Source organism: Muntiacus reevesi, chromosome 3 (assembly GCF_963930625.1).
Source record: "Muntiacus reevesi chromosome 3, mMunRee1.1, whole genome shotgun sequence".
Classification (NCBI taxonomy): domain Eukaryota; kingdom Metazoa; phylum Chordata; class Mammalia; order Artiodactyla; family Cervidae; genus Muntiacus; species Muntiacus reevesi.
In genome coordinates, this window is record NC_089251.1 from 45,943,434 (window position 1) to 45,969,317 (window position 25,884).

Sequence of the window (25,884 nt, forward strand, 5' to 3'; positions counted from 1 at the left end):
CTGGTGAGTTGTTGTTGTTGTTGCTGCTAGTTTGCCTTTGGGAAGTGCTTTGGAGTTTCTTTGTGGCCCAACCTCTGAGCTGGTCATTGCCAGTTGTATAAAATCCACTTTTTGTTGCATGTCACAATCTGATCGAGAAATGTTCTTTGTTGAGTAGAATAAGAGAAGACAATACTCCAAATTGATTATTATTATTATTTTTTAATTTTCAGGTACACACTTATTGAGCATTTTCATCTTTCCAATTTGCTTCAGATGCTGAATGACTGTAGAATTCAGTTGATATTGAATTCTTTGTCAAATTCTCACATAGTTTTAAGAGGATCAGCTTTGATGATCACTCTCAGTCATTGTCAGCTTCCCATGGTGGCCACTGTGCTCCTCACCTACAAGGATCTCATCTCCTTACCAAAACTTCTTGAACCACCACTGCCCTTTACATTCATTAGCAGTTCCTGGGCCAAGTGTGTTGATGTTGCAAGTTGACCCTGTAGCTTTATGACCTATTTTGAACTCAAAAAAAAAAAAAAAAAAGCACTCAATTTGCTTTTTGTCTAACACCAGTTCCCTAGTCTAAAATAAATATAAAATAAATAGCAAGTAGTAAAGCACTAGCAAAAAATAATAAAGTGAGAAATGTGCATTAAAATGTGTAACATAACCACATTTAAGAATGCATTCCAATATCAAACAGCAAAGTTCAACAATGAAAAACCACAATTATTTTTCTACCAACCTAATAGTTCCTTTTTCATTTTATCTATTTTAAAGTGGCTAAAATTATAGACCATAAATACAGACAACTTGGATTGAGAAATATCTCAGAAAACATGTTAATTTATAAAATGACCAACTCATGGTTCCAATAAAATAGTGTTGTTAAGATGATTAAATGAGATAACATCATCTGACATGGCATAATGTATTCACAAATGGCCATCAGTTTCTTCAGCACTGCCTTTGCAGGAATGAAGATGCCCACAAGGCTCAGACAGCTCTTTGTCTTCCCTCTAGGCCTCATCATTGACCCCAAAAGACTAGATGTAGAGCTATGAAAGTCTTGTTTCTCCTGGAGAGAACATCATTCTTTCTCAATATTCCCATATCATCAACTATGATACTACTCAGTTTCAAGAAAATGTAATAACTCCTCTCATTATGAGCTAGGCTTAGTAGCTTCAGTCATGTTCAACTCTTTGCGATGCTATGGACTGTATCCCACCAGCTTTCTCTCTTCAGGGAATTTTCCAGGCAAGAATACTGGGGTGGGTTGCCAGGTGATCTTCCCAACTCAGGGACTGAACTCACATCTCCTGCATTGCAGGGAGATTCTTTACTGTTGAACCACCAAGGAAGCCCCATTATATGCTATACACAGCCCAATTTGAGTCCCACGCCTTCCTCTGCTCTTTAGCATATGTCCTCATCCACAGACTACCCAATTATTTCTGTGCCTATCTGATTCATGAAATCAGGCTGCCCTTGGATAAAATAGATTCCTTGGAAATCTTTTCCTGATGCAGATGTCTTTCCTTTGTCTATTTTCTCTTATGCCAATTCATATAAATCCTGGAGGTAACCAGAGTTTTCCTTGCTATTCCCAGGCTACAAAAAATAGAAATAGTCAGAGAGAAATAAGTATATCCTCTTTATACATATTCTGTATTTTCACCTTTGTATATCAATATTGAGCTTCCCTGGCGGCTTAGTGGTAAAGAATACACCTGCCAATGCAGAAGATGTGGGCTTAATCACTGGGTTGGGAGGATCCCTGGAGAAGGAAATGGCAACTCACTCCAGTATTGTTGCCTGGGAAGTCACATGGACAGAGGAGCCTGGTAGGCTAAAGTTCATGGGATCACAAAAAAAAGTCAGACATGACTAACCAATTAAACAACAAAAATATCAATATTAGTCTTACTTCTCTCTTGTGTCTATGATAACAATCCTCTAATCATGAACAAGATGCCATCTCTTCTAACAAACTCAAAAACATAAACCAGCAATTTTTCTCAATCTTTTTTCTTTTATCAAAGTTTTCCTCTTAACTCTTAGCTGGATAATTCATGTGTATATTCTGTAATACTTCTAGTTTTTTATCACAAAAGGGAGGGAAGCTACTTATTTCTATACCTTTCCAGTCACTTCTTCATTCTCTGTTCCCTGCATTAGCACAGATGTTCAAGAACAATCTGTAAACACTGTCTATACTACTTTTTTCCCATTCTCTCTTGAAGTTCATACACAATTTTACAATTTAGTGTCACAATTTAAAAAAAACTGTCAGTGTTATGCTTGTGGTCAATTCTTCAACTTCATCTTTACCTTCCCTCACTGTATTTGATCATTGTGAGCCCATTCTTCTTGAAACACTTTCTTTTCTTGGTGACTAATGCTTTATTCTTTTTTTTCTTCATCCTGTCTAATGCCTATTCTGCCTTTTTACAATTTTTTTTCATTTATTTTTATTAGTTGGAGGCTAATTACTTTACAATATTGTAGTGGTTTTTGTCATACATTGACATGAATCAGGCATGGATTTACAAGTGTTCCTCATCCTGATCCCCCTCCCACCTCCCTCTCCATCGCATCCCTCTGGGTTTTCCCAGTGCACTAGGTCTGAGCACTTGTCTCATGCATCCAGCCTGGACTGGTGATCTGTTTCACCCTAGAAAATATACATGTTTCAATGCTGTTCTCTCGAAACATCACACCCTCGCCTTCTCCCACAGAGTCCAAAATTCTGTTCTGTACATCTGTGCCTCTTTTTCTGTTTTGCATATAGGATTATCGTTACCATCTTTCTAAATTATTCACCTGTAGGCAGTAGAGAAAAATACTACCTACAGGTGAATAATTGACCCTTTAGTTTGCTCTAAAGACTGTAGTTGAGGATTCAGTCTTACAATTCATCTGCCTTCCCAGACTGAAGTGCTTTAAACTGTCATTGACTTTATTTCTCTTTCATCTCACAACTCATCCATCAGTATGTGTAGTTGTTTTATATCTAAAAAAAAAAAAACCAAAAAAAACACCCACTCTCTTCCACTTGTATATCATTGCCTAGTTCATGGCCAAGATATTCACCTGAATAATTTAGGGAAGTTTCTGAAAGTCTCTCCATCCTTTTCTTGCTTCGCTTTCTCATACTTCTGTTTCATGTTTATATACAGCAGGCAGAGAGGGACTTTGATAATGCTATTTCTCTGCTGAAAAGTGAAAGTGAAAGTCCCTCAGTCATGTCCAACTCTTGGAAACCCCATGGATATACAGTCCATGGAATTCTCAAGGCCAGAATACTGGAGTGGGTAGACTTTCCTTTCACCATTCCTAACCCAGGGATCAAACCCAGGCTTCCCATATTGCCAGAGGATTTTTTACCAGCTGAGCCAGCGGGGAATCCCAAGAATACTAGAGTGGGTAGCTTATCTCTTCTCCAGAGGATGTCCCAACCCAGGAATCGAACTAGGGTCTCCTGCATTGCAGGAGGATTCTTTACCAACTGAGCTATCAGGGAAGTCCATACAATGGTGTTAGATGAAAAAAAAAAAAAAAAATTAGTCCTTTTGCTCATAAAAGATGTACACACTTTTCTATTTCTTAGTGGTCACTCTCCTAATATAGATCAACATTATTAATGCTTAGGTTCCTGTGAGAACGTTTTCATGTTTCATTCTTTTTATACCACTCTCCACACTAAGCCTAATATAGCTTAAGAACAAACCTCATCATACAAATTATACCATTTTTGTGCTGAAAACCTAATAATGATTGTTTGCTAACCTCAGTTAAGCTTTGAAATTTCTAATCTGATCAGTTCAAGCTCTTAATAATCAGTTTGCCCTTTTATCCTGAACTTTTAATACAATTTCTCCACAGTCTGCCCCCAAACAAACAAGCAAGCAAAAAGAAAAAAAAAAAAAAAGAAGAAGAAGTAGAAGAAGAAATGCCATCTTGATTTCAGGGCTCTAATCCTCCTTAACTAATTTCAGTCCTTTGGTTATTATTTTTGGTACTATAGACATATATTGATAATTGTGATTTTCTCTATCCAAAATCTTTTCTACACCCTTTTTTGCTTTTATATCCTGATAAATCCTGCTTTAAGAGCTCTTCTCAGAATTCCATAGCAACATAAAGGCTGCTGCAATCCCCATAAATTGACAGATTCACTCTCCTGTGTGTATTCATGGTACCTTGGTCACTCTCCCAGAAATCACTTACTGCCGATACTGTGTCCTTCTTGTCATATTATTGCAAATCCCTTGAGGCCAAAAAGTATGTGTTACTTCAGATAGATTTCTAGTACTTAGTATAGTACTTGGATTATGGTAAGTATTTTATATTTATACAAAAAGAGAGGTAAGTAAATGAATGAGTGATGAATGAGAAATAATGGAAATTGGTAAGATTTTATGTACATAATAGAAATGCATAAATAATATATTATATATATTATATATTAGCTATACATACCACATTAATTTGTATATTATATAAATATATATATATTAAAAAACAATTTCACCAGCAAATATATTGAACTTTATTCCCTCTTTCAGAGAGGGCAATGGCAAACCACTCCAGTACTCTTGCCTGGAAATCCCCATGGACAGAAGAGCCTGATAGGCTGCAGTCCATGGGATCACACAGAGTCGGACACAACTGAAGTGACTTAGCAGCAGCAGCAACATTCCTTCTTTACCATTTTGCTTTACTTACTAAGTACTTAATTAAGGATTTCTAACTGTTCAGTAATGGGATTAGGACTTGCTAGGCCCTATATAATTCTAAGATAGTTGTCAGTCCTTAGATAATTAGGATGGGTCTTAGATAATTTCTCCCTTTAAATCTCTGTCTACTGAGATTTATGTGTCATATTTTGACATTATCATCTTGAAGCTTCATCCTACCCTAACCCTGACAATATCATGCAATTGCCAAAATTTAATAAAACTGATTTATTTTTTGATGTTGTTGAATGAGTAAGTATATCTTTTCTCCTGTTTATACAAGAAAGAGAAAGAGACATATATTTTAGCAAAGGAAACTTGGTTGAGAGATTTTCTTTTTTACTAAGAAGAAAAATGTTTATTATACTTTAAAAATCATTTAATAAAATGTCTTATAGATAAATATAAGTAATTTCTTGTTACAGTTCTAAAGGATCCATCTTTGCATTCAGCATAAATTGGAATTATAAGTTGTCTTGCTTGGAAAAATGAGAGAATACCACTTCTATTCTAATTTATTGTTTCATATAGAACTGTCCTTGGATCAGTTCTTATTATGGGAATTTCACATGATGATATTCTAGTTTCTGATTTACCAAAATTCACTCTACTTTAAAATACTGCCATATAAATAATTTATAAAAATAAAAAGCAAGTACAAGATTCATGTAATTGTGTGCTGGTGAAAAAGTATGCTCTTCAGTTGTCACTGTTTTTAATTTCCCCATCATCTTTTTTCAGATGACTGCTACTTAATACTGGAAAACAATTTTATTCAATTTGATGTGTCAGCTTTTTATAATATAGGCACACCACCTTCTATTGTGCTTTAGTTTATCACATTTTGCAGATATCATGTATTTTACAGATTGAAGGTTTATGGTAACTCTGCCTCAGGCAAGTCAGTTGGTGCCATTTTTCCAGCAGCATTTGCTCACTTTATATCTCTGTGTCACATTTTGGTAATTCTCACAGTATTACACGCTTTTGCATTATTATATTGTTAAGGTGATCTGTTATCAGTGATTTTTGATGTTACAATTGCAAAATGATCACTCATTGAAGGCTCAGCTCACTGCACTTTTTAGCAATGCATTTAAAAAAATTGCTTAGATTATACATTATTTTTTAGATATAATCCTATTGTGCAGTTAATAGACTACAATAGAGTGTAAGCACAACTTGTATATGCACTGGAAAAAAACAGAACATTATGTGACTCACTTAATTGTGATATTTACTTTATTCCAGTGGTTTGAAACTAAATGTGGAGTATCTCTGAGGTATGCCTGTAATTATATTGTAATTAATGAAAATGTTTGCTACTATTAACACTTTCTCTATTGGGCACAACATTTCAGAAAACAACTCAGTTATCTAATAAGAGCAAGAAGAATATTTTCCCTTAAGCAAACTTAAGGACAAAAGAGGCCTTTAGAACAAGAGGAAGTTCTGATAATACATATATAGTAGCTAAATACACTGTTTAACATATTCAAAGAACAGTTTGAGCTCTGATTGTTTAAGCATAGTGAATTGTCAAATGGGCTAAAGAAATTTAGAGTTTTCTTTCAACACTACTGAAACCTCCAACTTTCTATAAAAAATAGTTGAGCCACAGCCAGATTCATCAATCTCACCCCCTTATGTTATCTGTCTATCTCACAGGAGTGGTGGGAAAGCTAATTAAAATGGCCACAGGGAATTTATAAATAAGTAGCTGAATGAAATAAAAGTAACAACAACAACAACAACAACAACTTTTAGTTAAGCAACAGGAATTATTGCATATCTTGAATATCTAATATTTTTCATAAAACTCTCCCCTTCCTCCTTTTCAAATTATTGAACTCTCATATTATTGGTAAAGGTAATGCCACTTTTTAAGGTAAATTTATAAACTTATTAAACACTCTGCAATCAATATTACTAAATAGCAGGTGTAAGCCTAGCTTAAATTACTCTTATAATGTAATTTTAAAACTCTAACATAAAAACTCAGCTTTCAGAGATGTTTGAGTTGAAAGCTTCCACTTATTAGTCTCACTTTAATTGCAATCAAATTAATACAATTTGACTTATGAGACCCATGCTCATTATGATTTGGCTGACCCTCTGGGAATGACAAAAATCACACCAATATTTTTACTGTCTGTGCTCAGTTGCTCAGTTGTGCCAGACCCTGCAACCCCTTGGACTATAGCCTACCAGCCTCTTCTGTCTATGGGATTTCCCAGCAATAATACTGGAGTGGGTTGTCATTTCCTTCTCCAGGGATCAAACCCACATCTCATGCATTGACAGGTAGATTCTTTACCATTGAACCATCTGGGAAGTATAGCATTTTTACTACTTTATCTCAAAACTTCCCTGGTGGCTTAGAGGGTAAAGCGTCTGGCTGCAATGTGGGAAACCCATGTTCGATCCCTGGGTCAGGAAGATACTCTGGAGAAGGAAGTGGCAACCCACTCGAGTACCCTTGCCTGGAAAATCCCATGAACGGAGAATCCTGGTAGGCCACAGTCCATGGGTCGCAAAGAGTCAGACACGACTGAGAGGCTTCACTTTCACTTTCTTTCACCTCAAAACTATAATGGGGGTGGAGGAAGATCCTGGACATGGTAGAAAGGTGATATTCATAAAGTGGGCTGCTGTTAACTACCCTAAACCTTTAAAATCTTGTTTCTATTCTACTGAACAACATGCATGAACCTGAATGTGATATATCTCTTAAGCTTTGAACATAGTTTCATTGTACTGCTGAATCTTAAGCCATTAAATCATTATACTACTCTTCTTAACCAGTGACTTTTCTTTCACTACTTTTCAAACTTCACTTGTATGATACTGATTTTTGTGCAGTATTTGATTGAAAGATATACCCTTTCAGAAATTCTTTTTAATCCTCTGAAATTAATTTAGCAACAGAGCTACTCCTGAAACAAAGGTAATATTGGCAATTATTATTGGTACCTGACCTTGAAAGTGAAGAAATTTGAAAGCCAAGAAACAAAACTCCAAGTCCAGCTATCCTGCATCTACTCAGAGTAGATTTTTGTAGAGTCTTTTTGTATTGAATCTCTTGGATTATCTCTGTTTTACCATGCTGAGGAAAAGGAAGCAGTTTCTTCTTATTCTCCTCAGTATAGTATGTCTCATCTACCAGTTTCTATAGCTTTTATTTCTATCATCTTTGACTTCCCCAGTGATCCAGCGGTTAAGGCTCTGTGCTTCCACTGCTGGGAATGTGTGTTTTATCCCATGTGTGTTTTAGTCCTGTATTAAGATCACACATGTTATGTGATGTGGCCAAAACTTAAAAAAAAAATAAAAAAATAAAAAAATTAGTGCTTCCCTGGTGGCTCAAATGGTAAAGAATATGCCTGCAATGTGGGAGACCCAAGTTCAATCCCTGGGTCAGGAAGACCCCCTGGATTAGGGAATGGCAGCCCACTCCAGTGTTTTTGCCTGGAGAGCTCCATAGACAGAGGAGCCTGTCGGACTGCAGTCCATGGGGTCACAAAGAGTGACACATGGCTGGACAGCTAACACTCTCATCTTCTTTCTGGGTACATCATCTGACTTTCACAACTAGACAATGAGCTTCCTTCTCTTTATCCTTGTAACAAAGCCTAACACTATGTACATAATAAGTAGATATTGTATAAGTAACCAAAAAAATAAATGAGCAGAAATATTAACAAACTAATAGCATCACTCACAGTTTAATAGAATAATGTTGGGTTGTTCAAAAGGTTTGTCCCGTTTTTACTGTAGGATGGCTCCAGAAGTGCTTAATTGTCTTTAATTTCATTTGAAGCAATTTTGTTAGATTGTATTGTGGCAGCTGTCACATCAGTATACATTTTTCAAAAACTTAACAAAATTTGTGAATTTTTGTGAAACCATTTTAATATTAAAAATGGAAGGAAAAAAGCAATAGCATATTATACTGTATTGTTTCAATAAAGGTAAAAATGCAACTGAAACACACACAAAAGATTTGCACAGTGTATGGAAAATATGCTGTGACTGATTGAACATGTAAAAAGTGGTTTGTGAAGTTTTGTGTGGGAGATTTCTCACTGAAAAATGCTCCATGTTTGGATTGACCAGTTGAAGTTAACAGAGACTGACTCGAGACACTAATCGAGAATAATCAATATTTTACCATGTAGGAGATAACTGACATACTCCGAATATCCAAATCAAGTGTTGAAAATCATCTGCACCAGCTTGGTTATATTCTTTTTTTTGATGTTTGAGTTCCACGTGTGTTCAGTTGCTCAGTTGTGTCTGACTCTTGCAAAGCCTTGGACTGTAGCCTGCCAGGATCCTCTGTCCATGGAATTTTCCAGGCAAGAATCCTGAATTGGGTTGCCATTTCCTCTTCCATATAAATTAAGGAAAAAAAAACAACAACAAAAAACCCCCTTTTTGACATATCAATTCTCTATTGAAATGTAATAAAAATGTTCTGTTTTTAAAACAAATTGTGACAGGGGATGAAAAGTGGATACTGTTCAATAATGTAGAATGCAAGACGTCATAGGACAAATGAAATGACCATCACTAACCACACCAAAGGCCGTTCTTCATACAAAGAAGGTGATGTCATGTATATGGTTGGATTGGAAAGGAGTATTCTGTTATGAGAGTCTTTTGAAAAGACAGTTAATTCCAGCAAGTACTGCTCCCAATTAGATCAACTGAAAGCAACACTTGATGAAAACCGTCTGGAATTAAGCAATGGAAAAACACATAATCTTCTACCAGGATAACACAAGACTGCATGTTTCTTTGATGACCAAGCAAAACTGTTATAGCTTGACTGGGAAGCTCTGATTCATCTGCCATATTCACCAGATATTGCATCTTCAAATTTCCATTTATTTTCATCTTTACAAAATTTTGTTCATGGAAAAAATTTCAATTCCCTGGAAGACTTAAAGGCACTTGGAACAGTTTTTTGCTTAAAAGGACAAAAAGGAAAGACAGAATTATGCAGTTGCTTAAAAAAATGGCAGAAAGTAGTGGAACAAAATGGTAAATACGTTGTTCAATAAAGTTCTTAGTGAAAATGAACAATGTCTTTTATTTTTACTTAAATAAGGTGAAGGAACTTTCCTGCCAACCAAAAATATTTGGCCAACCAATATTTGCCAAAATTAACCTTTTTTTAGTAGTTGAGAGGAGGAAACAAAAGTGGAGAAGTAAGAAAAAAAGGTTATACCTGGAAACTGGTCATTAGAATTTGTACCAAAACTCAAATTGAGACAGCTAATCAATCGCTAAAGTAAGCAACCAATTAATATGTATTAGGTTTTATGATAAGGACTTCTATTTTGCTAATATTAGTTTAGCCTAGTAAAAAGAATTATTTTTACTTTAAAAAGATAATATATAATCTAATAAACAAATTTAAAAAAAAAGGATAATATAGTTTTTACTATGAAACCTGATGGCCATCAGACCACTTTGCATTGTCCATGAATTGAGCTCAAAGTTCTTCCTTCAGTGTGATAGATTATCTCCATTTCATACAAAGAAATACAGAAAAAGAAAAAATTTTTGCTCTAAATCCACAAATAACAAGGAAAGACTGAAACACAGTGATCTGGTATCTTAAAAAATATATGACCAGCAAAAAAATAGGTATTTCCATTCTAATGGGAAACAACTGAGGAAATATAGTACCCAATGCTCTGGGAGAAATAAATTTTTCTTCAGCAGGCTGGTGATGCATATCCTACAAAATTAACTACTGTAAAGTTGATCAATAAAGCCAATTTTTTAAATAGATAATTTCTAATTGTAGAGGAAGTATTTATTCCTTAGATCTGGATTATTGAACTCACTTGTAATTAAAAGTAAATCTTAGCAAGAAAACCTCACAAAGAATTGGTATCTGCTTGGTTGCTTTGTACTATTTATCAGGGCAGAGGAATTTATACATATAAACCAATCTTACATGCCCCCATTTGAGAACAATTTGAGACAGCGAAAAGAGAATATTTGGTTAGAAGAAAACACAAATTGTATTTAAAAAAACAAAAAAACAAAAAACACTTCATATACTGTTCAGAAAGTGCCTGGAGTTCCCTGAGTGCTCAGCTAGTAAATAATCTGCCTGTAAGGCAGGAGACCTGAATTTGATCCCTGGGTTGGGAAGATCCCCTGGAGTAATGAATGGCTACCCACTCCAGTATTCTGGCCTGGAGAATTCCATGTCCACGGGGTAGCAAAGAGTTGAACACCACTGAGTGACTTTCACATTGAAATGCTTTTATATATGTGAGATGTAATCACTGCATGAAATTTTTGAGAGCTATAATCTTGATGTGTCTATTTCAGACTAACAAATACTCTGAAGAGTGAAACTACAGTTTTGGACAAAAACTACTTTTGTACTATTTATGAGCTCATGTTTTAAGTTTGAGTTTATTGTTAGTTTGTGTTTTTGTTTGTTTTGGCAGTTAAAGGCCATTGACTTGACAACAACAGTCTTGGGAAAAATCACAGGTATACATTTAAAAGACTAAAAATAGCTTCATATTACTCTCAGGGTTATTTCAATGCCTCCAAAATTGTCTCTAAATGCTAACTCAGTCCCTTTTCCAAATTGTTTGAAAGTCTTTGATCTGGATATATATTTTTAAGATGTAATGATTGTGCCAAATAACTTGGCAACAGGAGAAAAAAAATCACAAATGCTTAGCTAATTGTTTCTTTGGTCAAACTTATAGCTTGTCCTTTCACCCTTGGTGTCTTTCAGAAGGAAACTTGTGTTAATAAATCAAAGACTGTAGGCTCACATATATAAGAGTGTATATTTCTCCAACATTCAAAAAATTATCAACTCCTATTAGGAAATATATTTCTCATCAATCTTTCCATTTTAAAAATCAGTTTTCAGCATTAATGTTTTCTATTCTCATCCTTTAATCTCACTTCCTAGTGAAAATGATTTTTTCTTATCCATGTTTAATAAGAGTATGTCCTCTGCCATGCTCAAGATATCTCTTCATGATGGATTCTAATGCTATAATAGTAGAATACTTGCCCTTACATCTGCTACTGAAATTTATCTTTTAATTTAGTGTTTCTTTGTTAATAGCTCAATATCTATCATGATTTGAACTATTTTCCAGACATAATTTTTCATAGACCAAGTTATATCAGTCATAAATACCAATTTGAAATATGTTATTAAAAGATGCTGCTACTAATTAGGACTTTCTTTCATCTGCTAAGTTTAGAATTTAAATCCCTAAGTGATATAATATAAAATCAATATTCAATTTGCTGGAGTTATGTTCACAAATATTTCTCATTGTGTGTTTTCTCATAAAAATAAGTAATTGCAACAACTGAGCCACTGACTGCTTTGTTCATCAAATTACCTGTAAACCCAGCGTGTCTCCAGAAGCCTCCCAATCCTCTTGTCAGGGTTAGGTGTTCCTCTGCTGTCACTCTTATTCCCCATGTGGTCCTTGTCACTCTAAATTATAATTGCTTTTTTACTTCTCTGTATCCCCCATTAAACTAACGCTCTTCAAAAGAAGAAATTATGCCTGTTAAATCCCAAGTGTCTGATACAAGTGCTACAGTTTCTGTTTAATAAATGTTTGCATGAAAAAAAAAATATTATCAATTAAAGTCAACTAGGAAAATATGTAATGAATCACATGTGCATGTTCTGCTGTTTTCTGGTACTAATGATTCACACTTTATGAGAAAATGTTACAATTTAACCAACTTTATGGGGAAAAATCATCTAATCATACAAATAACATTCTTCCATTGAGAGTGTGTATGTGTGTGTGTGTGTTTAATGAACATTGAATCCTGCCTTGTGGAATTTCTTCAAGTTAGTTAATGGTAGAAAAAAATAAACACAATAATATTTTATCCTCATAGGATTACATTGAAAATTAAATATAGTATATATGCAAGAGTATCTGATACAAAGTAGCATTTAACCATTTGGAGACTTCTTTGTTTTTTTGTCTTTTAGGTTGTATATTTGCTTGTGCGTGTGTGTGTGAGCATGTGCATGTGTGTTTCTTCTTCTTTTAGAAGAGGTATAAAACAAAGAAAATAAATAATTGACAGATTTTCTTTAATAAGGAATGTCATTTCTCAGTCTTTGTTCTTTTAAAAAATAAAAACCAAACTTTTTTTTTTTAAGTAGAAGAGTTCTATCTTTAGTTTTAACTTATCTGCCCTAAGTTGATGTTAAAGTTGACTGAAAAGTTTAAGGAACAATGCTAATCAAACCCGTAGAGAAAATGAAGGGTTGTAACCTCCTACTGTAGCACTTCTCTGGTGCCAGTCTTGCTCCTCTTTGTCCCACTTAAGCTTATGATAAGGAAAGAAGAAAATGTTCATTAACAAAGAAACCTTGACTTAGCTTTGAAAGAAAATTGCTTGGATTAATTTACCTGTCACTGCTAAACTTGTCCCACAAATCATTATATATATATATATATATATATATATATATATATATATATATAAACATCATAGATTTTAAAAGATACTATAAGACTAACACTTATAGAGAACAATTTACAAATAAACATTTTTTTTAAATTCAGGACTATACTCAATAGAATAGAAATCACCAGAAACTTTTCATGTCAGGTATAACTGATATTTGATGTTTGGAGAAATGGAGTCAACCTCATAAGTGGAAAACCCATTTTGTTGTGATTTTAGAGGTCTATTTTAAAGACCTCCCTGTCCTGAAATAGCTCCCATGCTGGTACTTGAAACTTCTATTAGATATCTTAAGCCCTAAAGATTTTGGTCCTCACATTTTCCTATTAAATTGAAATTGCTTTACAAGATGTAACACCATAGGAAGCATCAGCTAACACCTGATCAGGGATTGCTTTCCAATCTGGCAGACAGCTAATTAAGTGAGATAGTCCCTATGGGAAAGTATATTGAAAATAGGGTGCCATAAGGAGTAGAAGAATACTAACTGAGAAGAAGAAAGCTAAAGAAAATTTGGGCAAATTGAAATTTATTCTAGGGATATGTGTATTGGAAATCAACAGCATTTTTCTTTCTCACTCACTAAAGTACTGATATTTAGTCAGGTACATATATCAGAATGATCTGGGGGTATTAAACAATGTTTTAAGTCTGCCAGTTAGTTGAATGCATCAGAATCTGTGGTGGATAGAACTGGTCTATCCAGGTCTGCATGTTTAAAATCACTCCAGATCATTCTGTTATATATACCATTGCCATAAGAAGTCAGCAAGGTAACAACTTTGGGCACAGTTTCATTCAACAAACATTCATTGGAAATTTACTACATAGAAGAAACAATGATGAGGTAATATGAATGTAACTGGTGAAAAAGATATGAGTTTTATTTTCAAGGAGATCATAATCTACCAGGAATAATAAATAATGTGCACTAGACATGCAAGGCATAGTCAGTTTAGCTCAGTTCAGTTGCTCAGTCATGTCTGACTCTTTGTGACCCCATGGACTGCAGCATGCCAGCCCTCCCTGTCCATCACCAACTCCTGGAATTTACTCAAACTTATCTCCATTGAGTGGGTGAAGCCATCCAACCATCTTTTCTTCTGTTGTCCCCTTCTCCTCCCACCTTCAATCTTACCCAGCATCAGGGTCTTTTCAAATGAGTCAGAGAATTTGAAACTCAATGAGTATTGGAGTTTCAGCTTTAGCATCAGTCCTTCCAGTGAATATTCAGGACTGATTTCCTTTAGGATGGACTGGTTGGATCTTCTTGCAGTCCAAAGGACTCTCAAGAGTCTTCTCCAACACCACAGTTCAAAAGTATCATTTCATTGGCACTCAGTTTTCTTTATAGTCCAATTCTCAAATCCATACATGACTACTGGAAAAACCATAGCTTTGACTAGATGGACCTTTGTCAGCAAAGTAATGTCTCAGCTTTTTAATATGCTGTCTAAGTTGATCATAACTTTTCTTACAGTTTAATTTCAAGGCTGAAGTCACCATCTGCAGTGATTTTGGAGCCAAAAATAAATAAATAAAGTCTCTCAGTGTTTCCACTGTTTCTCCATCTATTTGCCATGAAGAGATGGGGCCAGATGCCATGATCTTAGTTTTCTGAATGTTGTTTTATGCCAACTTTTTCACTCTCCTCTTTCACTTTCATCAAGAGACTCTTGAATGCTTCTTTGCTTTTGGCCATAAGGGTGGTTTCACCTGCATATCTGAGGTTATTGATATTTCTCCCGGCAATCTTGATTCCAAGTTGTGTTTCATCCAGTCCAGCGTTTCTCATGATTCGCTATGCACATAAGTTAAATAAGCAGAATGACAATATACAGCCTTGATGTACTCCTTTCCCTATTTGTAACCAGTCTGTTGTTCCATGTCCAGTTCTAACTGTTGCAGTTTGACCTGCACACAGATTTCTCAGGAGGGAGGCCAGGTGGTCTGGTATTCCCATCTCTTTCAGAATTTTCCACAGTTTATTGTGATCCACACAATCAAAGGCTTTGGCATAGTCAATAAAGCAGAAGTAGATATTTCCCTGGAACTCTCTTCCTTTTTTTAATAATCCAACTGATGTTGGCAATCTGATATCTCGTTCCTCTGTCTTTTCTAAAACCAGTTTGAACATCTGGAAGTTCATGGTTCATGTATGGTTGAAGTCTGGCTTGGAGAATTTTGAACACTACTTTGCTAGCTTGTGAGATGAGTGCAATTGTGCGGTAGTTTGAGCATTCTTTGGCATTGCCTTTGTTTGAGATTGGAATGAAAACTGATCTTTTCCAGTCTTGAGGCCACTGCTGAGTTTTCCAAATTTGCTAGTGTATTGTGTGCAGGATTTTCACAGCATCATCTTTTAGGATTTGAAATAGCTCAATTGGAATTCCATCACCTCTACTAACTTTGTTCATAGTGATGCTTCCTGAGGCCCACTTGACTTCACATTCCTGGATGTCTGGCTCTAGGTGAGTGATCACACCAACATGATTATATGGGTGTGAACACCTTTTTTGCATAGTTCTTCTGTGTATTCTTGCCACCTCTTCTTAATATCTTCTGCTTCTGTTAGGTCCATACCATTTCTGTCCTTTATTGTGCCATCTTTGCATGAAAAGTTCCCTTGGTATCTCTAATTTTCTTGAAGAGATCTCTTGTCTTTCCCATTCTATTGTTCTCCTCTATTTCATTGCACTGATCATTGAGAAAGACTTTCTTATCTCTCCTTGCTATTCTTTGGAACTGTGCATTCAAATGGCTATATCTTTCTTTTACTCCTTTGCCTTTTGCTTCTCTTCTTTTCACAGCTATTTGTAAGGCCTCCTCAGATGACCATTTTGCCTTTTGCATTTCTTTTTCTTGGGTATGGTCTTGACCCCTGCCTCCATACAGTGTCAGGACCCTCTGTCCATAGTTCTTCAGGCACTCTATCAGATATAATCCCTTGAATCTATTTGTCACTTCCAATGTATAATCATAAGAGATTTGATTTAGGTCCTACTTGAATGATCTAGTGGTTTTCCCCACATTCTTCAATTTAAGTCTGAATTTGTCAATAAGGAATTCATGTCTGAGACACAGTCAGCTCCCATTCTTGTTTTTGCTGACTGTATAGAGTGTCTCCATCTTTGGCAGCAAAGAATGTAATCAATCTGATTTCAGTATTGGCCATTTGGTGATGTCCATGTGTAGAGTCTTCTCTTGTGTTGTTGGAAGAGGATATTTGCTATGACCAGTGTTTTCTCTTGTCAAAACTCTGTTAGCCTTCGCCCTTCTTCATTCTATACTCCTTGGACAAATTTGCCTGTTACTCTAGATATTTCTTGACTTCCTACTTTTTGCTTTCCTTTCCCCATAATCTACTAAATATTATAAAATTTTCGCAATTTAAATGTGGAGGAAATGCATTACTTTTGTAGAGGACATTCAGAAAAAGCTTCCTGGAACATATGTCCAGCCCTCTTCCTGATTTCCCTTACCTTCCCCTGATCTCTCACAAAGGACTCTCACAGTGATCTAAACCATAGCCTCAGTCTCCTTTGTGTCTCTAAACTGTTTGGCTTAACATAACAAGTATCCTCAGCAAAATATTGGGGTTGGATGTGACCCTAGATCCCAGTCACTCTCCTTTATACTTTTTCATGGGATAGGGTACAAAAGCATTTGACCCCAGGATTTTGGGTTTCTTTCTTCTTCTTTTTTTTTTTTCTTTTTTAAATCGTTTTATTGTTTATACCATAGTCATATTTGAATTGGCAGAATTGTTCCCATGACAAACCAGACAGAGACTTGTTATTCAAACAAAAGTAGGTGAAAGTTTTCATAAAGCTTGAGGAGAGAAATTCCACAATAACTAACACAAGAATGGCTGTAGCAATCTCAGACAATGGTGCCATGGGATGTGAACAGATAGGAACAAAGGTTGCTCCAGCAACAGCTGGTTTACGTATGTTGGCCTGAGACCACTGCTGCTTCCTAAAAGGGATTTCTTAATATGTTTGGTAAGGGGATCACTTGTAGCAGACATATAAGTGAAGTAGGGTGACACTTGTGCCGAATGAATTCTACAAGTTCCTGGGCAGGTTTTACAGATTTCATTGGTGATTATTAGTTGTTTAATTATGACTCTGCAAAGCAGATACCATAGACAGACATTCAGGGAAATTTAACAACCGGTGAAATTCTTAAGCCAAAAAATAAATAGCCACACATACCAAACAAACCTACACACCATGAATTAAAATGGTGCCACGTTAGGCCTTCTGAAAGAATCAGAGCAGGAGAGATTATTCAAACAGAATATCTTCATTTTTCTCTTGAACCAGGAGATTAGCAGGCTCTGTCACTTCTCCAGCTGCCCTCCCTTGCTCCAAGTCCTTACCAGATTTTTCCTTGAATCTGTTTATTCTCCTGTATTTTCTTTAACCTGTAGAACTCTTCTCTCTCTCTCTCATCCAGCTCTGTGATGATATAGCAAAGGGTAGGTTCAATCCAGGGAATGATGACATGTTCAATGGTATTTGCCCACCTGTTGATTATCTTAATAGCTTTATCCAAAGTAACAAAGGAAGTCTGCAGCAAATCCAGTTCCACTGCTTTGGCATAATTCCTCTTCAGTTTAGTCAAACCGTTCCCCACCTCGGCCTAAGCCAATCAGTTCATAACTGTCAGTTCCTTCATGGTAAGTTCAAACACTGGCAAAGGAACACCTGTTACATTATCTTTCTTTGCTCTAATCTTCATTTGGGGTCCATTTACATTTTGGATAACTGGGATGCTTAAGTCCCTCGCTGTGAACTTAGCCTCAAAAAATGAAAAGGCAGCTTCTCTCATCACTTCACCCATCTACATTTTAGTCTCTACTATTATCTTCTTAAGGATCTGTCGAAAGAGTTAAGGCATCAGGTTTCTTTCTTCATGAAGCTTCCACCTCCTATCTGTGCTCCTTTTAATGGAGCCTTCATGATGGTCTGTACCACTCGAGAGGGAAAGATTTCAGTTCGGTCTTTGCCTGACATTCTGAAGATGACCGTGTGGCTCGGGTCCCTGGCTGGGTGACTGTGGCTGCAACAACCCAGCCACTGGGTCTTTCTAAACCTGGTACAGCTGCTTGAGCCACACGACTCTCTCATGATGCTAAGAGGCAGCCAGGATATGCCGTCTTCACTTCCGTTTCCTGTTGGTACCTATCATATCTTGAGTTTCTACTGTAGCACTTACGCCCCACACCAGTGTATTTACTTAGCCAACTTAGAGAAGGCTCCCTATGGTGGAAAGCCGTATGCTGGGCTCTGAAAGACAGGAATATATAAAACCCCATCCTTTTCCTTGAGGAACACATGACCTACTGAAAATGGGATGTAGATTTAGGTTCTGAGTTCATACTGTCCCCTTGCTTGTCTCACTTTAAGAGTGAACTTCTGTGACATCAGCCCAGGCATCTGTCCCAATCTTAGTCTTCCCACAGGCATAACTCTGGGCCTTAGAGTAGATTCTGCAAAGACTAATCACTGTTCCTAAATTTTACTGACTACAGTTCTGCTTCACTTTGGCATTATTCATAGAGACCTCTAAGTATTCCCCATGCAAATATCTCCTCAGTGTGAATAATGACAGGTAGATCTGTGGAGTAGACAAGGATCACAGACATCTAGAGTATTTGAAGGCAACATTTTAGTTTGTGGTATAGCTAAGATTCTAGCAGGATGCCATTTGGAAGAAATTAATTTATCTCTGAACAAAGAATAGGAGACAGTGGAAAAAAAAGTATCACCCTTAATATGTTCACTCCTAAGTTTCCCCCAAATCTCTGCAGTATACTAGAGTTGTATCTGTTTAGCTACCCTGCAAATGCTCTGTATTTGCACGTATTTTGCAAGCAGCTATGAGTGTTTAATTTTGGGATAATGCCTTCTGGATGTGCTAACCCCAAGAGTATTTTGAACAGACTAAATGTGAATTACTGGTTGTAAAAAGAAAATTTGGTTGCTTCAAATCATGTCTGTCTGTAACTGAAGACATGACAATGTTGAAACTCAAGGTCATGTCTGTGCAATGAAAGCCCATAAGGGTATCTGTGGCAGCAGGGCTATCAGGGGAGATGTGGGTAATAACTAATCAGAAACTGCCATCATTAATTAGATACAATTTTGTAAATTGTTCTACATTTTATCAGCAGCATGGTATGACAGAGATATATTTATTAAAAAGTTAAAATATCTTGATTTAACTTTCTACCATCTAATTTCTCTACCTCAATTTCATTGTCAGGAAGAATAAAATAAGTAATGCTCATTTTCGAGCTATGAAAGATATTCCCTTCCATTTGTTTATTAATGTACTACTTAATAAGTATTTTAACATACATTGTGTCTATTGAGACACAACTGTATTTTTTAACCAAACAGGGGAGATTTGTCCTTTTGTTTTTTTGGGTAGTCAGTTTCTCAACCGCACAGGTGACTAACCAACAAAATGTAGTTGCTGTGTGGCAAGATTATTGACTCAAATACTGGTTTTATACTTCTTAGTTCACTGTTTACATCATTAATGATTGTCTTGCTTGTAATTAGAGGAAATCGTGACCCAAACTATAATAAACTAAAGTGAAATTGCTTGGTTATATAGATCTGAAAAGAATATGGTTAATTCTGACTTTACCTGCAGTAGCTTAAACCATGGAGATCCCTATCTTAAGGTCCTTTCCTCTGTTTCATCATCAAGTTGATTTCCTTCAGGATAACCAATTGACTTGAGCAGTTCCAGTCTCTTAAACTGGAACTGCTTATTCCAAAAACAGTGAAAAGTTTTCCTTTTCAGAAATCCCAGCAAATGTATTCTTTGATCAACTCTGTTCTGTGTTACTGAACCCAATTATTGTAGAGTATGAAATGGATACTCCAATTGGTTTAAGCCAATACACCTCTTGGAGAAAATTCTATTCACAGATGAGAACTAGAGGCATGATTTGTCACAGGAAGTTCAGGAAACTGTTTCCAGTGTGAGAGAATTGATGTAGAGAAGGAAAATCCTTCTGTAGGATTCTCCCTCATCTAACCCCCCACCCACAGACAATGCCAACTATTACCTCCTGGAATGAAATCATGCATTTATGTGGATCCATGTTTTAAACACCAGGCAAACATCAACAATCTCTCTTGTCTAGTTATGCTGTTAGTTCCCTCGGAAACATCCACAATTATGTGGATGGCTGGGAGTTCTTTACCCTAACTTTTTCACCAAAAGCAAGTGAGACTTTCTGCCAAACAAGTTTACCAAGCAATGCTTAATTATATATGTTTAATGTTCAATTATATGTTTATTAGAAAAGAAAAATGAGGAAATATTTGCAATACTTCTGAGTGACAAGGTTCTTAAATGTTGGGAGAAGATTAGATTACTATCTGAAATAAAATTTTTAAAAGTTCCTAATTCCATCTGATTATGTCTGTTTCTTTCTTTCACCTTCTTTCCTTTCTTCTCATCTTCCTTTCCATTTTTTTAAGTCTTTTCCAATCATCCTTCCATCAAACAAACAGATATTAAAGGTTTTCTAAGTGCGAGGCACTGTACCATAGCACAGCTGTGAAGACAAAGATAAGGTCAGAACTTCACCTTTAAGGGCAAACAGACAAATGCACAGATAGTTTTAATTTAGTCAGGTAAATACTATGAAAAGAGATGGTTAGTATTATATGGACAGCCTCTATGCTATCTTCAGTTGACCTACCCAAGGAAGCCTTCTCTTGCTTGTTTTCTTATCTTTGTTTGATCAGTGTTCTTTCTATAACTTATATGCAGAGTACATCATGAGAAACACTGGGCTGGAATAAGCACAAGACAGAATCAAGATAGCGGGGAGAAATATCAATAACCTCAGATATGCAGATGACACCACCCTTAGGGCAGAAAGTGAAGAGGAAGTGAAGAGCCTTTTGATGAAAGTGAAAGAGGAGAGTGAAAAAGTTGACTTGAAGCTCAACATTCAGAAAACTAAGATCATGGCATCTCGTCCCATCACTTCATGGCAAATAGAGGGGAAACACTGGACACAGTGGCTGACTTTATTTTTCTGGGCTCCAAAATCACTGCAGATGGTGATTGCAGCCATGAAATAAAGAGACACTTACTCCTTGGAATGAAAGTTACAACCAACCTAGACAGCATATCAAAAAACAGAGACATTATTTTGCCAACAAATGTCTGTTTAGTCAAGGCTATTGTTTTTCCAGTGGTCATGTATGAATATGAGAGTTGGACTATAAAGAAAGCTGAGCGCCAAAGAATTGATGCTTTTGAACTGTGGTGTTGGAGAAGACTCTTGAGAGTCCTTTGGACTGCAAGAAGATCCAACCAGTCCATCCTAAAGGAGATCAGTACTGGATGTTCATTGCAAGGACTGATGCTGAAGCTGAAACTTCAATACTTTGGCCACCTGATGAAAAGAGCTGACTCATTTGAAAAGACTCTGATGCTGGAAAAGATTGAGGGCAGGAGGAGAAGGGGATTACAGAGGATGAGATGGTTGGATGGCATCACCGACTCAATGGACATGGGTTTGGGTAGGCTCCGGGAGTTGGTGACGGACAGGGAGGACTGGGGTGCTGCGGTTCATGGGATAACATAGAGTAGAACATGACTGAGTGACTGAACTGAACTGAACTGAAATCAAAGAGCCCTGATCATTCTTCACTTTATCTCAGTCAGTCAGTTCAGTTCAGTCGCTCGCTCAGTCGTGTCCATTTTATCTCAGTGTGTTTTAATTTTCTCCATTTCTTGGCCAGTGGTAGCCCTATCAGGACTAAAACCAATTAAAGAGCATGAACTCCATGAGGACAGATTCCCAAGCATAATTTGGCATCAGTAAAGGATGCATATTTTTCTAAAATTTCTCATAGTTATTAGGGATTGTTCTGATCCAATCATGCTTTCTCAGTAAGACAGACTATTAGTAGGGGAGGAGCAAGTGTGAAGTCAGCAGTCTAGCATTCATGCCCAGAAATTTATGCTCATTGATTGATAATTTGTGAACAAAACACTATCCCTCTCTGCACATGCTTTATACGCTTCTCCCCTTCACACATACACAGTACCAGTAATTCATTTCTAATACATGAGCTACCTGGTTAGAAAATCAAACATCAAAACATCAAACCTAAAATCAAAGATGAGAAAATTGCTGAGAGGGTAGCTATCAATTGTATCACCATAAAACAAATCAAGAGATAACTGTGTGAGATGATGGATATGTTAATTACATAATTGTGGTAATCTTTTCACAATGTATACATATATTAAATACCAAATTATATGCTTTAAGATAAGCAATTTTATTTGTCAGTTTTACTTCAAAAAAAGCTGAGGGAAACAAGATGAAGTTTGACTATTTTCAATGGCTTTTCTTTTTTCACATACAATAAGAAGTTAGATAAAATAATCTCTAAAGTTCTATTGAAATCTAATCATTCTATATGAAGTTTAGAAAGATTTAATGGTAGCAATTTAGGAAGGATTGAATATTGATCATGGTTCTAAATTGTACTGACCTGTTTGCATTCCAGTACACTGCAATTCAACAGTCACTGTAAAATCACTAAAGAGATGTTTGCCCACTTTACTCAAATGTTTGATACATGTTTTCTTTGTGAGGAAATACTTTTTTCCTCTAAAAAAGTATTGCATTTCCCAATCATACTCCTCTACACAATACTTATATTGGAATAATTTCCATATTTTATCTATAGTTAATAGGCTTGGCTTAGAGAAATGTATTTCTTCATGTGAATACTTATTCACTTTTACTGAATTAGAGATTACCCTCTTTAATGTACATGCCTGTTGAAAATTATTTTCCTTTTTATGAGGTGCAAGAATACTAATGATTTCTTCCTTAAATTTACTCTTTCTCAGTTTTACAGTCATCAAGATTTTTTGATGGCTTGAGATTTATCCTTATGACCCTCTTAAATTCCAAGCGTCAACCATTTTGACTCACATTTACTTCTTCCAAAATATCACATAACCTTGTCTCCTGATGAGAACAACTTTTGTGCATATTACTCTGCATGAAACATTCTATCTCCCCACTTATTTGCCTCTTAAATTTCTTTTCAACATTGAGAGTCATCATAAGTACTACTGCTACTGAAAAGTACTACTTCTTTAGGATTCTCCCATAGAATCCCTTTTATTAATACAGATCTCTCTTAGGAAATTCCACAGTACCTTGCTTTTCTTTCAACATTTTGTATTGTGATTGTCTATTTATTTGTATGTACCTTCTTGGCCTGAAATCTGATTCTGTATCAAACACAGTGTCTGTCTCACGGACTTCAGCACAGTGCTTGGTACATCATAGGTATTTGCTGGGTATTTGTGATATGTATAAATGAATGTCATTGACTAAATGCTAGTTAACCCAGAACATCCAAATATGATTGATGTTTTCTTGATTAGTTGATTATGATTGAAATCCTCTATGTGTGTGTGCATGCTCAGTCATGTCAGACTTTTTTGTGACCCTATGAGCCGTAGCCAGTGAGGCGCCTCAGTCACCTTGATTTTCCAGGCAAGAATACTGGAATGGGTTTCCATTTTCTCCTTCAGGGGATCTTCCTGATCCAGGGATCTAACCTGTGTATTCTGAGCCTTTTGCATTGGCAGGCAGATTTTTTTTTTTTTTCACAAAGACACCTGGGAAGCTTGAAATCCTCTATAGGAAAAATATATAATTGGCTAATATTTCTTTTAATTTATACTTTAGAATCAAGGTGTATTATGAGAATATACAAATATTTTCTCTCCATAGTCCATATCACATCTATTTTTTCTTTAAAATAAAACATGGTTTGTGCTTTTCCCTTTGTGTATTGAGTCCATTTTTCCAACATGCTTTATTACAGAAGGATAATATTTCCTTCATTTTGTCCTCTAAATCTTGAGAACTTTCAAATCATGACTGCAAAATTCATGATGAATAGTTAACAGCTGATGAATAATTCACCTCCATAAAATTTGTAAGCCTATGATGGTCCTACAAATGAGCAAATCTGATGTTATCATACTTTTTGGATTTTAGTAACCAATATTATCCTGTGGTCACTTACAGGTTTATTCAGCCTATCTAGATTTTTTTTTTTTCTGAAATAAATACATGCACGGTATGCACACAAACATTTGTTTTTATGGGTTGATACTGAATGAATGCCTTTGTTTTGTTCACAAATATAGTTCACATTTTACAAAGGCTTATCATTGTAAAAACATTGAAATGGCTACAATTTGATTCTCAAAAACAAAAAATTCATACTTTTCTGAATTTTTGTCAAAATGAACACATGAAAAATTACTACCATCAAAAGATTTTTCTTACTATGGAAATTTATTAATGGAATCTTAGTAAAAACATACCACTTCCAAATAAAACTATAATTTAGAACTAGACTCCCCAGGTTTAGTAAAAAGAATTCCTTTCTGGAATGAAAACTAAAGGAACTGAGTTAAAAAAAAAAAAAAAGAGAAAGCGATAAAGATAACTACATAAATTAAACTCTGAAATAATGAGATATTAAAATAATATTTCATTTTTCATTAGATCTAGTTATTTAAAAACATCAAAAGCCTTAACATATAAGTTTTTTAAACTATTAGACCTCTTTATTTAATAATTTAATAATAAACATAAATGATCATGGTATTCTCAGTCATGTGTTCATTCAGCAAGTAATTTTTGAGTACCTTCTATGGTAATGCAGATGCTAGAGATAGATCAGTGAACAAAAATAGCAAACCTACAATATCTACTTTTTCCCTTTAGTCATAACTTTTATCAGTCAGACATTTATTTTGTGTATAGATTTTCCTACACTTTTACATTAAAAATAGTTTTTCTTTTTAAAGGATGCAATATGTTTGTAAGGCATATGTTAAATTAAACTTAACCTTAAAATTGCTTTTCAATATCCATTAGGTGCAACAAATACTGTTTGATTTCACTTGTATGAGTCACCTAGAATCGTTGGATTCATAGACTCAGAAAGTAAATTGGTAGATTCCAGTGGCCTAAGAATGGAGGAGCTGGGGAGAAGGAGTGGCAAGTTGGTGTTTAGTGGGAACAGAGTTTCTGTTTAAGAAAGTGGAAAATTCAGTATAGGAATGATAGTAGAGTCGCACAACAATATGAATATACTTAGTGGCACTGAACTGCACAGTTAAATATGTTAAAATAGTATGTGGCATATTATGTGATTTTGCCAAAATAAAAGAAATTTTAAAAGTGAGAAACCTGTAGTATTTATTTTACATGTAGTCAACACAATGCAAACACAATGAAATGCATTCCTGATTATTTTTACTCTATGGTAATGTTTTATGAGGACAAGTGGAACACCAAACACGAAAACAGAATTCAGAGCTTTCAGGAAGGCATGATAGTAACTAACATCAGATGTGCTTTCTTTTGGATAATAAATCATTTTAAATGTGTGGTTAAAAAAAAAAAAATCCTTCCCTCCCAAACTAAATGTTTTACATTTCTTGAAAGGCAGAATCAAAAATATTTTCTAAAATAAATGCAAATTAATTTTCAAATCTTCAGTATTTCATAAAATTTTACTTTTCTTAAAAAAAGTATTTATATTAAATTTCC

The 25,884-nt window shown here is 35.5% G+C and overlaps 1 protein-coding gene and 1 pseudogene across 1 annotated transcript in view; both read right to left on the reverse strand.

Moving 5' to 3' along the window:
- LRRTM4 (leucine rich repeat transmembrane neuronal 4) overlaps positions 1 to 25,884 on the reverse strand; it is a 905,361-nt gene that overhangs the window by 731,988 nt on the left and 147,489 nt on the right. The gene's annotated exons all lie outside the window — the stretch shown is intronic.
- On the reverse strand, positions 17,525 to 18,256 carry LOC136162824 (V-type proton ATPase subunit D pseudogene; annotated as a pseudogene).